We start from the raw sequence: 14726 nt of genomic DNA, 5'->3' as shown, positions 1-14726 counted from the left end.
CCCAGAAGTGGTACCCGGGTTTTAGTTAGGAGGCCCACGTCCGGTATGATTTTTATTTTAAAGAATAATTTCTCTTTTTTATTAATTTTACATTGGTATACCGTAAATTTCACTAGGAAAACTATCCCTTTCCCTTAAAGGTAAAGACCAATATTGGAAACGCTCCAATTTCAAAAAATGAAATGGAAGCTCTTTATTATATTACCAATCATGTGAAAGAATATGTTTTGACTAATACATGATGATAAAAAATTTGCCGGGAAAACTGCCTACTAATTGATATATTTGGTATATTAGTTTATCTATTGGGATGTGAGAGATAAACGCACGTTTAGTGCTTGTTTTTACGAAGACTGGGCCAAATTTATTATCATTTTAATGATTCCAGAACCTTGCAGTACACACCAATACTTATGCTAAATGATCAACCTTTTCTGATCGATTCCACGTTTCTTTCACAATGCAATCGCATGACCATAACTGGTCTTTATCTTTAACAACCAACACTGCCATTATACTTATATTATTACTTCTAGCAACAGAAATGCTATAATTCATAACGTTTTCACTTTCTAAATCCTTCTTATATAAATATATGATAAACATAATGGGTGGTATTCTCTTAAGTTAAGCCGGGACTAAGTCCAGACTAAACAAGAATTTTAGTTCGCAATTCTATGGAATGCTAGGTTTCATCTTCCTCCTTCAATGTTCATGACAAAGATAATCTACCAAGGACTTTGTTGAAATTCAGTTTATACTCATATTATCTTTTTCTTCCTATTTCAGTGCAAAATTAATTTTTTGGACACTTTTCATTGAAGGATTAAAATAATCTGTTCAGGGTAAATTAGTTCACAACAGGCACTCCATAAAAGTGTGAACTAACTAAGCACGCGCTAACTTAGTACGGGCTACCGGAATACCACCCAATATTGTTTACACTTTTGCAATCAGTTACATGGTCCATGTAGAAACAGCACCAGGGAGAGGATAGCAAGCCCCCCCCCCTGTTTTCTTTAAGTTAGGAAGTATCAAAACATGATTCTATTAAAATTAGTAGTTTGAATACGAAAGGCAATGATGAAATGGCAGTCTTTCCATGTCTTTCTATATTTAATGCATTTAGAGGGTTGACTTTCAAACCTTCTTATACATACAATACTTGAAGCAGCAATAATGTAATAATTTACATTATTGTAATTATAATTAAAATATCATTGATTAATTCAATCTTTGATATAGATTGATAATAATAATAATAATAATAATAAATTACATTTATAAAGCGCTTAATTCAATGTTTCTAAGCGTTTAACATACAAGTAATTAGATCTTTATCACTCAAATTTCAAGGAAAAAATTTCTGCCCAGTCCTCCTATAAGATGGTAATTGACATTGTTAAAATTTTAATGTTCTGTAATAATCTGTAATTATTTAAAAGTTGACAAGATGATAAATTCATTAGCTTTATTGAATGTGGTATTCTACAAACATATAATACTAATAATAAATAAATATCATGTAAATACTCAAATTTAAACCCATCTCTACTGTCCTCTTTCATTATATGAGGGTGACATCTTTAAGACGTAGTCCCATGTAGATGTCTCCTGCATTCATCAATACAGTTATAGCATAGTTTTCAGAAGAAAGGGCTGTAATGATAACCCAAGTCTGTTGAATTGAAAAATGAAATAAGATACAGTGTATAAGAAAATCAACAATGACTAATAATAATACAGACATTTATAACGTGCAACATATCCACCCAGAGGGTGCTCAAGGCGCTTACAATGAGCTACATAACATACACCCTGATACCTAATAACATACACCCTGATACCTGCTATGACAAAATGACGAAGGACTGAAATTCACTTGGGGTTCTAGAGGGCAAACCCAAACTATTTATCCTACAAGACTAGTTACTGACCACATCTTAGATTATTTCTGATGATCCCATTAAGACGATAGGCCTGCTGGAGCTTGGATCAGACAAGGTATGAAATAACTAATACGTGTACAATGTACTTGTATTGTGAACTTGTGCTCATCATTGAATAATACTCGGTCAAGTATGGGACATACATGTAAAATGACCCAACAACTTGGACCAGAGAATGTACTGGAAATAATGCTACTGAAACATACGTTATGTAGACTTATATTTCATCTACACTGTTGGTCATAATGGTGGAATAATTTTTTGTACCCCAATTTTTTGAATGATTTTGACAATAATTCATTCCTAATAGATCTAGATAATAGTATACATTCTCGGATTATATTAAATGACAATTGGGAAGTGTTTGTTTTGCGTGATTGCTAAAGCATGTGTGTGCTACTATGCTAATCAACTAGGGGACCTACGTCCTTAAGTCATAACTGACAGTAATGGGGATTAATGCCTCATAAAAGGGCACTAATAATGCACATCGACACGGTTTTTATCCTGGGGGCTCACAGTAACGAGGCCATTGCTTAGCCAATGAATCATGACTGTACGCAGCGGGCGCTAGGGTACATCGAAGCGCCACTTGCTAATCAAACCACATTAGCTTTCGCATCCTACCGGGTACCCATTTTAACACCTGGGTGGAGAGTGGCAAATGTAGATCAATGTCTTGCCAAAGGACATTAGTGCCGCGGCGGGACTTGAACCGCGGACCTTGTGATCCACAGTCCGGTGACTTATCCACTCGACCACGACACCTCTAAAAGAAAGAAAGGAAAAAAAAGAAAAGAAAGAAAGGAAAAAAAAGAAAAGAAAGAAAGGAAAAAAAAGTAAAGAAAGGAAAAGAAAGGAAAGAAAAGAGAAGAAAGAAAGAGAAAAAAGAAAAAGAGGGAGGAGAGGAAAGAAAGGAAAAGAAAGAAAAGGGAAAAAAAGAGAAAAAAAAAGAGTAAAAGGGAAACAAAAGAAACGGGGGTGAAAGAGAGGAGAGAGAGGAGAAGTAAGAGCCTGAGAGAGGAGGAGTGGCAGTAACAGCAAGAAGGGGGTTGTTGGGTGGAGTCGTCTCGTTGAGGGAGCAAGAAAGACACGGGTAAATATGTTGCTATGTCGGGTCAGCTGTGTCGGTATTCTTGCTCGATCCTCGTGTACTATATCAATGCAGAAGTTTGAAGTGTATGATGTCGGTCGGCCGACAAGTTTTTTTTCACTACAAACTTTTTATCCGCTGTGACGACTTCAAAAGTGACTACAACTACAATACTTGTATTTTCTCGAAGTTTCACTTTCCTATAATATCAGCTAAAGAAATCAGAGGTTTAAAATTTTTGGGGAAACTAAATTCAAACAAGGTTAAGAGTCAACAACGGTACGACGAATCGTCTTCCTTTCTCTATATTGTGATGAAACGCCCCCCAAAAATACTGAATTCAGACAATTAAGGTTCAAGGTTCAAGGTTCATTTTATTTCTTTCTTTCACAACATTTTTACATATAATAGAACAAAAAACAGCATAAGAAAAAACAATTTAAGTGCAATTTTAAGTCGATATATAATCCAAATGAAAGAAAGTGGAGACCTTAGAAAAGCTGGGCTTACATACATACATACATACAATTGTCTTTTATATAGCGCAACATCCAACGAATTGCTTAAGAGCAAGGTCCCCATATAAAATAATCCATCAATGTTTCACTTTTAAAAAATGTTTCAAAGTTATCAAAACTACACATGATTAAATATGGGGGAAATATTTACAAAAGGGATAGCTTGAAATTTGAAAAGGAGAGGATGAAAATATATACAAAGGAATCGAGAGGAAAAAAGCAAACTGGAACGAGAAAAACAACAAAACAGAGAAAAACAGAGAAAGAAGAAAGTTATATGTATATAGGGGAAAATGGTATTTGGTGTAAAGAAAAAGAAAAATAGAAGAGAGGGGGAGGGGGGGGGGGGGGGGAGAGAGAGAATGTGAAATGCTGACATTTATATTGAATAATCAAACATAACAAAAACAAAAAGATAATGCACGTTATTAATAACAATTTACAAATTATTACCTAATATCATTTCTGGTGATATAATTTTTACGTTAATTGTCGACATAGTTACTCAATAAATGTAATTTCAATTTGCGTTTAAAAACAAAGACACTGACAGATCTAGTTACATTGATAGGAAGTGAGTTCCAAAATTTGGGACCAGTACAAGCCAGCGTCTTCAGAGCAAAAGCAGTTCTTACACGTGGAATATGAAGTGTAGTTGCCTGCCTTGTATTATAGCTATGAATTTGATTGTTCCTTCGAAATATTTGTACTAACGCATTTGTACTAACGCATTTGGGAGAGTACCATTTTCAAAACCATACATAATTGCGCCTAACTGTATAAAGTAAATGTCTTCAACCTTCAAAAGCTTATTACTGTAGAACAAAACATTAGTATGAGCACGATAGCTCGCATTAAAAACAACTCTAACCACCCTCTTTTGGGCAACACAAATCTTATCTAATTGTGTTTTCAATGACTTCCCCCATGCCAGCACTCCATAATTGAGATAAGGCAAAATTAAAGTAGAATACAAAATAAGCAAAATTTCTTGTGGGACAAAAGAACTTAATTTATAAATTACACCAGTATTTCTAGACACGACTTTACAAATATTAGTACAATGAGATGCCCAAGACAGCTTCTCATCAATATGTAGCCCAAGAAACTTGGTGGAAGTTACTCTCACAACGTTAACATCATCAAAAAATACATTTCCAGGTACATCCTTTAGGGAGTTACTAAAAAACATATAGTTTGTCTTTTGAAGATTCAAGGACAACTTATTTGCATGAATCCACAAAATAACTTTCTTTAATTCAATATTAACTGTATCTAATAAAACTTCAGGGTTTTTATGAGAAAAAATACACTTGAATCATCTGCAAAAAATATGAAAGATAGTACATCAGATGAAAGATAAAAATCATTAATATATAATATAAAAAGAAGGGGGCCAAGAAGAGACCCCTGAGGGACACCACAAGATATAGTTTGATGACTTGAGTAAGTCCCATTTAATGATACATATTGTTTTCTGCCTGTTAAATAGCTCCTGAACCAGCTAAGAGCAATGCCCCTCACTCCATAATATGACAATTTACTTATTAAAATTTCATGATCAACCGTATCAAACACCTTAGAAAAATCCAAAAATAAACCAATTGTATGAAGGTGACCATCTAGTGCTTGAGCTATTTTATCAACAAAGTGTAAAATTGCATGTGTAGTGGTGTGCTTTTCATGAAAGCCAAACTGGAATTTTGAAAATATTTTAGTCTTTTTTAAAAATATCACTGTTCTATCATATATAAGCTTTTCTAAAAGCTTTGAAAAGGATGTCATGAAATGGGTCTATAATTACTTAATGTTTGAGGATCACCCTTTTTAAATATTGGCACTACCTTAGCAATTTTCATTTGTTCTGGTACAATACCAGTTAAGAAAGACAAATTATAAATATGAACAAGTGGTATCACAATTCCATGTATAATATCCTTAATTAATTCATTTTTTATGCCATCAAAGCCAGGACTCTTATTACTTTTAAGCGAGCTCACAAGCTTAAACAATTCTATTTTATTTGTGGGCATTAAAAACAGGCTATCTATATTGGGTTCTTGCATAAACTCAATAAAGCTTTTCTGACATCTAGGAATAGAGTCCTGAAGTTTCAGCCCGACATTACAAAAATAATCATTAAAATTGTCCACAATAATTTGTCTATCTTCTATGGAACAACCATTCACATTTATACATTTGATATTTGTAGTTTTTACTGATGGTTTAAAAAAACTTCTAATTACTTTCCATGTATTCTTAATATTATTAAATGTCATTTGAAATTGAGCAGAGTAATATTTTTTCTTAGCATCACGCAATACAGAAGTAAGAGTATTTCTATAATTAGAATACTTCCTCCACAAAAAATCAGAGCTTCTCCTTTTATATTGATAATACAACTTATTTTTCTTAGTAATTGACCTAGTTATCCATGGCATACGAGGAACTTTATTATAATTCTTCTTTTTATATTAAACCAGAGGAACATTCTCACCATACAACAACATGAATTTATTAAAGAAACTATCAAAAGCACTTTCAACATTTTGGTCTGAAAGAACATCATTCCAATCAGTTGCAATTAATGCCTCTCTCAATTTGGCAATATTTTCAGGAGTTCCTTTACGGACAGACGTACTGTGGCCTCTAGGCTCACAATTCAATTTCACCGAAGACAACATACAGTATAGAGGAAAATGATCAGACATGTCAGATACTATAATTCCAGAAGGTGGATATGGTTGAACATTACAAAAAATATTGTCAATTAAAGTACTGGAAACTTCTGTTATTCTTGTTGGCTTAGTGATAAGGGGCAATAATGAGAAAGACATTAACATGTTTAGAAAAACATCAATTCGATTATCGTTATTACAAAGTAATAAATTCAAATTAAAGTCTGCCATAAGATAGAGTGACTTTCCAACTAAAAGTGGATTGTCTAAAATTGACTGAATTTCATTTACAAAACCATTAAAGTTACCATTTGGGGGCCTATATACAACTCCTATAAAATGATTCTTTTGACCAGGGTTATCAATCTCAACAAAGATAGTTTCTATATATGATCTGACATTATATCAAGATCGTGATGTATCTGGTATTCTACTTGGGGAAGGAATATACAAAGCAACACCTCCTCCACGTCTACTTTGTCTATTGTTGTTAACAAGATTAAAACCAGAAATAGAAAAAAGGCTCCTATCGGCTTCACTCGTAAACCATGTCTCAGTGACACCAAGTATTACACGTCCTAGATTGATATTATCAATGAATCTTAACATTTTGTCAAAATTCTTACAAACACTACGCATGTTTATATGAAGAAGAGTTAAGCCACTGTTCGCATGATTATATTTAGATGCTGTTTCAAAAAATTGATCTTCTGTATGATAATTACAATTAACATTAGGGATATCATAACCGTCACATAAATTGCTCATATTGTCTTCATAAAATCTACAAATTTCATCATCCATTTGAGCCATATTGATACTGAATGTGCAACATTACATGAAAGTATTGTATAGTAGGTGGCTGGCAATACAGACAAACATGCAAGAAAGGAGAAAACGTGACAAAAAAAAACTGCATAAGGTGAAATAAACTCATATTCAGCAATTCATGTAGGGTACTGAGAAAAGGGGAAACGGGAAAAGGAAACTGGGATAGACTCAGAAATGGGGAATGAAGAGAAGGGCAATGAAAAACAAGGAAAATTGTAACATCAAGCATAATGAAAAGAAAAAAAGTATATAAGATACAAGATACAAAAAACAAAGCATGTCAAAAAAGTACAAACTGTACATTAATAGCACACTTAAAACCAGACATGGTTATCTGACCATGGCAAGACAATGTAGGAACTAGTAAGTTAACTGTTAATTGTTCAAGTCTTCGAGAGAGTTGATCGTCCTTTTTAGTTCTTTGCCGTTTGTGGCAGGGACAAGGGCAATAACTCGCCCATCCCTGGTCCACGCAGCCTTGACCTCTTTACTGTCGCGGGTCGCCTTCAGCAGCCTCACGTTTTCTTTGGTCAAGTCCTCTTGAATTGACTTTCGTGTGCCGGCAAGCTTACATCTGCTGGCCAGAACTTCACTTCTCTTCCTGTATGATTGGAATTTGACAATAATTGGCGCAGGTGAATTGGCCTTTCCTGGATGTTTCGGCAGGACTCTCAGGCGATGACTTCTCTCGATGTCATGCTTTTCGAGACAAACACCAAGTGAGTCGTTCACCAGATGAATGACTGCCTGGTCAGTGACCTCATCTTGGCGCTCAGGGATCCCGAAGATACGAAGGCAGTTTCTTCGGGAGTACTGCTCCTGGGCATTAAGCTCTCTCTTCAGCAACTTAATTTGCTCATCTTTTCGGGATGAAGCAGCAACCAAGGTCTCCAGCTTCTTGCTAGCACTCTGGGCACCAGTTTGCAGATCCATGATCTTAGCCTCCTGGTGGTCAATGGCCTCCCTCAGATCGCACTCGCTCTTGTGGGCCTTTTGCTCCATAGCAATAAGCCGTGCCTCCTGCCTGTCGATGGTCACCTGCATCTCGGTCAGCCGGCTATCAATGTGGTTTTTCACTAGGTCAATAAACCTGTCATCACCGACAATATCAGCCAAGACAGATTGGACAAGTTGTGCTGCATCCACCTTGGAGCCATCATATTGTTAGCCATGTTGGGCATTGGTACGGAAAGCGTTTCACCAATCAGCAATTACAGAACAAGATCATAGGATGACAAGACACAATCCAAAGTGTACAGCAAATGTTAATCTTAGAGCACTGCTGGAGTAGGAAAGCTGTGATAAATTAAGATATTTGTGTCCTGAAACATATTTCCTCTAGATACTCGTAGTACGAATCAAACAGTGGTCATTATTTTGGCATAGTATGCCGTTATTGCCAAGTAACACAGAAGTGAGTGAATGGGAATGTAGTATAGGATAACCACATGACCGGAGTCTCTACTTACTGCCAAAGAGTCAAGATATCATTGAAGTAATTCAACAAAATTCCTCATAGCATTGTCTGGCAGGTGCTAAATGTTCCTTAGAAAAAAGCCATTACACGAGAAAGTCAGATTGTCTCCGCCACAAGAGAAATGAAGGATGACAAATTGATCGCGTGTGTGTTATCGTGTTGTGTGTTCGGGCACGAATTAGGGCTTATTAAGAGTCGAAAACGGTACAACGAATCATCTTCTTTCTCTAATAATTTAATGAAACATCAAAATGTCCACGCTTTGCGCGGGAGGGGGAAGCTTAATTTAGACAAGAATTAAGAGTCGGGCACGGTTCAACAATCGTCTACTTTCTCTAATAATTTAATGAAACGTCAAAACCTCCGCGCTTCGCGCGGAAGGGGGACAACTGAATTCAGATAAGGATTAAGAGTCAAAAACAGTACACCAAATAGGGCTTATTAGGAGTCGAAAACGGTACAAACGAATCGTCTTCTTTCTCTAATAATTTAATGAAACGTCAAAGCTTCCGCGCTTCGCGCGAGAGGGGGAAACTGATTTCAGATGAATAGGGAGTAATAAGAGTCAAAAACAGTACGACGAATTGTCTTCCTTTCTCTATATTGTGATGAAACGCCAAAAATTCAGCGCTTCGTGCGACGGGAGAAAACTTCATTTAGACGAGTTGAGAATGGTATAACAAATTGTCTTCTTTCTCTAATAATTTAATGAAACATCAAAATTTCCGCGCTTTACGCGGAGGGGAAAGCTTCATTCAGACAAGAATTAACAGTAGAGAACAGTACAGCAAATCGTCTTCTTTTCATAATAATTTAATGAAACGTCAAAGCTTTCGCGCGGGAGGGGAGACTTCATTTAGACAAGGATTAACAGTCAAGAAAGGTACAATAAATCGTCTTCTTTTCCTAATAATTTAGAGGCCTATCACCCACACCCCCTAATGAGCGCTCTTTAAGTGATTCGCTTGCTCACTACCGCCCTCCCTAAAATAAGATCCTAGCTCTGCGCCTGCATTAAAATATATCAGCTATGATGCTGACTAAGTTGACGAAATAATTTGTATATTTATGTCGTTGAGGAAAATGACCATTTGCGCATATGCAAGTACTTTAGATAGTCCATAGGAAAAACAATTTAGCCTTCGGCCCCGGGTTTATATAGGATTAAATTAGTAGATATTGGACATTTAATTTTGTCAATAATCGTTGGCCTCTACACCCCCCCCCCCCCCCCCCAATGAAAAAGGTCTAGCGACGCCCCTGCCTACAGAGGATTTTGTCCTGTTGGGGATTGGGGGAAAATGCAATGAATCATTGATAATTTATTGTATTTTCTTTGTTTATTTTTTTGGGTGGGGGCGTCGACGTACCCTAGCGCCCGCTGCGTACAGTCATGATTCATTGACTAAGCAATGGCCTCGTTACTGTGAGCCCCCGGGATAAAAAAACGTGTCGATGTGCTATATTAGTGCCTTTTTATGAGGCATTAATCCCCATTACTGTCAGCTACAACTTAAGGACGTACAATGTAGGTCCCCTAGTTGATTAGCATAGTAGCACACACATGCTTTTGCAATCACGCAAAACAAACACTTCCCATTGTCATTCAATATAATCTGAGAATGTATACTATTATCTAGATCTATTAGGAATGAATCATTGTCAAAATCATTCAAAAAATTGGGGTACAAAAAATTATTCCATCATTATGACCGACAGTGTATATCAACATTTTATTTTAAATCTAAATCACAATTGTGATATTCAGTAAAGTATTCTTCTACAAGTAGCGGACAATGAAAGATATCTTTGTCAGATCTATAACTTTCTGCATGATATGTGTTCGACAATAGTTTATTGGGGGTACCTACATTGCATATTAGCACACTTGCTCGTACGAGGTGTGGTAGGCCCGCATCTCTAAATATGATTCTGTCAATATCTGTTCTTTGTTCCTCTCCTGGGTTTGTAATCAGCATGCATTCATCATCCACTGTAGAGAAGCATCATCCTGCATAAGAGAAAACAATGTAGGTACTTCAATTAAAAAGTGATAATAATAGAAACACATCAACCATAATACATCCTTTAAACAGACTTCCATTAATCTTTTTTTGTGTTCTTCTTCATCTTCATTGCACAAGAAGTGAAAGTACCACTTACAAAAAAAAAGTAATGAGGGGTCTTGTGTTTACCCTACATGTATGATCATGTAGTGCCTTGAATGTGCATTAGATATCGTTCTTCTACACACAGGACCTCCAGTACATAAGGATAAAATTCCCTTTGTAAACAAAGAAAGGAAAGATATCAATATTTGTGTGCTAAGTGCAGAACTAGTATACAAATATACACTGCCTTGAGAGGTTCTGGTTAAAACTATGTGCAAGAGGTGACTCCAATAGTACTATTTGCTGAGGGGCGCAGCCCGAAGCAAATGGTACTTTTGGAGTCACCGAGGCCCATAGTTTAACCAGTACCTCGAATAGAAGGCATGGTATATTTGTTTTATATCCTGCATCAAAAATTTATTTAAAAAAAAAAAATTAAAAAAAAACATTTTTGGGAAAAAAAAATTTAGAAAAAAAAAAAATTTCCAAAAAATGTCAAGTTTTATCTAAAAAGATTTAATTTTTTTTATTTTCATTAAATTAAGATTTGAAGAAAAAAAATTCACATTTTTTTTTCAACTCCCAAATAGTAAACCAAAATAGTACTCTCATATAGTACTTTCTAAAAATAGGTCAAATATTTTTGGTCATGTAAAATAAAATATACCCTCCACTACATACGCTTGCAACATAAACTTAGTTCGATTTCCTTTTTAGTGAATTAATAGTTGGTCGTTTAATATTTGTGTGCTAAATATCCTGAAATTTTTTACCTGCATGGCACTTTCAGCTTCATCTTGCAAATATTAGTAATGTTGTAATGTCTACTCGTCAGTTAACTCCTTCCAGCTCTTCAGCAGTTTCAATCTGTTGGAACAAAAAGAAAACAAAATCAATATAACAATTACTCTCTAAAGTTTATGAATAATAACTCGTATTAATCACATTACATCTTAAGCGGGCTCCATATCGGGAGAGCTACAAATCTATCCTTTGTGAAGTAAACAAAAATATTAATCGTAGAGCTTGAGGATGAAAAAAAGAAAAGGAGGTAATGATTCAAACTGATGTTATATCCCGTGTTGTGAGATAAATGGAGTTCAGATAATCCCCTAAAATACTTGGAATCGCCAGGCTTATAACCTGTATTGACAATGTACGTACAGCGATAAAGCGGGCTCCGAAACTCTATGACGGGCTCCAATTCTTTGCGAAGTATTAAAATAATCATAGAAAATGATGAAAAAAGGAAAATGAGGTGACGATTTGTTGAAACTGATGTTAGATAAATTATGTAGTGTTCTGAGATAAATTATGTAGTGTTCTGAGATAATATGTAGTACAATATACCCCTAAAATACTTGGAATCGGCAGGCTTTAAACCTGCATTGATGTACGTACAGCTAAAGCGGGCTCCGAAACTCTTATGACGGGCTCCAATCAGTCTGCGAAGTATTAAAATAATCATAGAAAATGATGAAAAAAGGAAAATGAGGTGACGATTTTGATGAAACTTATAACAGTGTTCTGAGATAAATGGAATAACCCTTAAAAAACTTTGAATCGCCTGGCTTAAAACCTGTATTGATCTACGTACAGCTAAAGCGGGCTCCAATCCTCTATGAAGCATTAAAATAATCGTTAAATGATGAAAAAAGTAAAAGAAACTGATATTTATAATTATTATGATTAATTATAGAGATGATGAAAAAGGGGGAAAAACTAGAGAGGATTTGTTGAAATGGATGTTATGTAGTGTTCTGCGATAAATGCTGTACAGATAAACCCCTAAAATACTTGGAATTGCTTGGCTTTAAACCTGTATTGACCAATGTACAGCTTTAGCGAGCTCCTCTTGAGTGAGGTATGACAAAAATAATAGAGATGATGATGAACAATACATACAATAAACAATCTCATACTTTCATTTTTTTTTCAGACACATATATAACATTCCTCCCTTTTTAAAATGAGATTTTGGCGTTTTCACCTGAAACCACTTCTACTTTAACCCACTAGACAAACTTAGTTTCAAAAACATAGCAACCATCAACTTCACTCTTACAAAACACTTATGAAAACACATGCAATCTAACTTTTGCATATGGCATGTTTTCTACATCATGTAAAATGAAAAAAAAACTGGCACAATACGTTTTATATTAGTGATCTGTTAAACCAAAGTTGTAAGTATCCACTACAAAATACCATTGTAATGACATCTATGACATGTGTCAGATAAAGTGCATACAGAATTCTTTTCCTTTTCTTTTACACATGTATGTTAAAAGAAATACATATATACAGGGTGTGATACAACTTTATATTATCTACACCAAACTACACTGTTCTCATTACATGGAGAAGTTACATCAGAGTTATGAATCACAGTCAATTAACTCCACCTAACAATGACCTAACTAACTCTACCTAGCAATCACCTAACTCAGATTCAGATTCCTGATCATTCAGATAACCAACTCCTTGAATTAAAAGAAGGTTCATCAATAAAGAATTCCACCATGACAATTAATATTGGTACAATGCATTTTTTTTACAAGACTTATTTATTGGTTTGAATGTGGCACCATACCCTGGTAATTCAAGATGTCGATCGAGGTACATTATTAACAATATGATTAATGTCCATGGTAATTACAAATTTTTTGCAATGAAAGAATTCAGGTGAGAGAATTGGCATATTTAATTTGCAGAGTATGATGGCGAGAAGAGAGGCAGCAGAGTACAAAATAAGCACACAAACTTTAAAAAAGCAAGCTACAAATCTCTAGTTTGTAATTCCGTTTCCGTGAAATTGCCCTACTACTTAAAGATATACTATGTCCCTTAATTTGCAGCCAACCTCAAATTCTTTAGAACTTTGCAGAAATTATGAATATGTCATGTATGTCCTCTCTGTGAAATTTAAACGTTAGCAGTTTCATAATATTCATATTATGCTAGGAAACCCATTTACTTGCTAGACTTCACTGTCAGACATTATTGAATGACTGACTGGCTTTTTTCTTCTTTGGTAATAACATACATAAACTAGATTTGTAATACTTGTTTGGAACAAGTATAGGTGGGCTGATCCAACAAAAAATTGAGACAAAATGAAGGGTACATCTGAGATAGCTTTTTGTCTCAGCTACAACATACTCGAAGGTCAGCGTAAATGAAGCTAAAACGACGTAGATATTGCTCGTGAAAGACGGGAATGTAGAATCAAGTTTTGAGAAAAAGTCTAACCCATAGAGAATACACGCAAAATGTGAAAAATTGACATGCCTCCTTTAATCGCAAAAATACGCCATGATGCCTTTGTCAAAGTGAAAAATTGTGAATACTGGATTTGTAGAGAATTGTCTCAGCTAGAACATATCAAAATTTTGAAGACAATCGATCAATTTTTACAAAGATACAATCAATTTTACATAAATATGCTGACGTCATAATATGCAAATTGAAATTTTGAGTTTGGAGGCCATTATGATGACGTCATGAGTTAATTGAGGGTCAAATGAAACATGAAATCATATCTCCGATTCATACTCAATCAAAATATGAAAAAAAATTGGGGTCACCTTGCATCCTAAAGAGCTACAATGGATTTTGCATAGGCATGTTTTTGCCCATATATGCTATGTATTACAAGAGCTCGCGCGCACGGAAATTTATGTTTAACGGTCGATCATTCCGTCATTAATAGTCATAAAGAGATAAACATGCTATCAATTTGTTTGTAAAAATATGTGGAATATTATGAAAGAAAAAAAAATGGGGATTCTATGTTGTGTAATTGTTTAACGCGCGCGCATGCGCGCAATTTTTTATAGAATGCTTAGAATGGCCTAAAACGTATGCAAAATGATTTTAAGACGATTTTGAGCATTTCAAAATTTTGCGTGCGCATTGACGGGCGGACGTACGCGCACGCGCGCGTTCTTTGACCTGAAATTGACCGGACGGATATTGACCTTGATCATGATAAATATGAATGAGAAATAGCTTTCGGTTATGAAGATATGATCATGAGTTGATTTTCGTAAAATTTTACAAAATGGCG

At 35.2% G+C, this 14726-nt stretch overlaps 1 long non-coding RNA gene across 2 annotated transcripts; it reads right to left on the bottom strand.

The window, feature by feature from the left end:
• Positions 1 to 1229: 1229 nt before the first annotated feature.
• LOC115928690 lies at positions 1230 to 13585 on the bottom strand. Of its 2 annotated transcripts, XR_004066179.1 has the most exons (4): positions 12008 to 13585; positions 11431 to 11524; positions 10418 to 10557; positions 1230 to 1678 (listed from the first exon to the last, which is right to left on the bottom strand). It is a non-coding gene; the product is annotated as an uncharacterized LOC115928690 (long non-coding RNA). The 2 variants fall into 2 exon arrangements; XR_004066178.1 differs by having other exon boundaries at positions 11431 to 13585.
• Positions 13586 to 14726: the final 1141 nt, after the last annotated feature.

This window comes from Strongylocentrotus purpuratus, unplaced genomic scaffold (assembly GCF_000002235.5).
Source record: "Strongylocentrotus purpuratus isolate Spur 01 unplaced genomic scaffold, Spur_5.0 spur5_scaffold_3, whole genome shotgun sequence".
NCBI lineage: Eukaryota > Metazoa > Echinodermata > Echinoidea > Camarodonta > Strongylocentrotidae > Strongylocentrotus > Strongylocentrotus purpuratus.
Note: the sequence above shows the minus strand (reverse complement) of the source record. Positions and strands in the feature narration are given on the sequence as shown.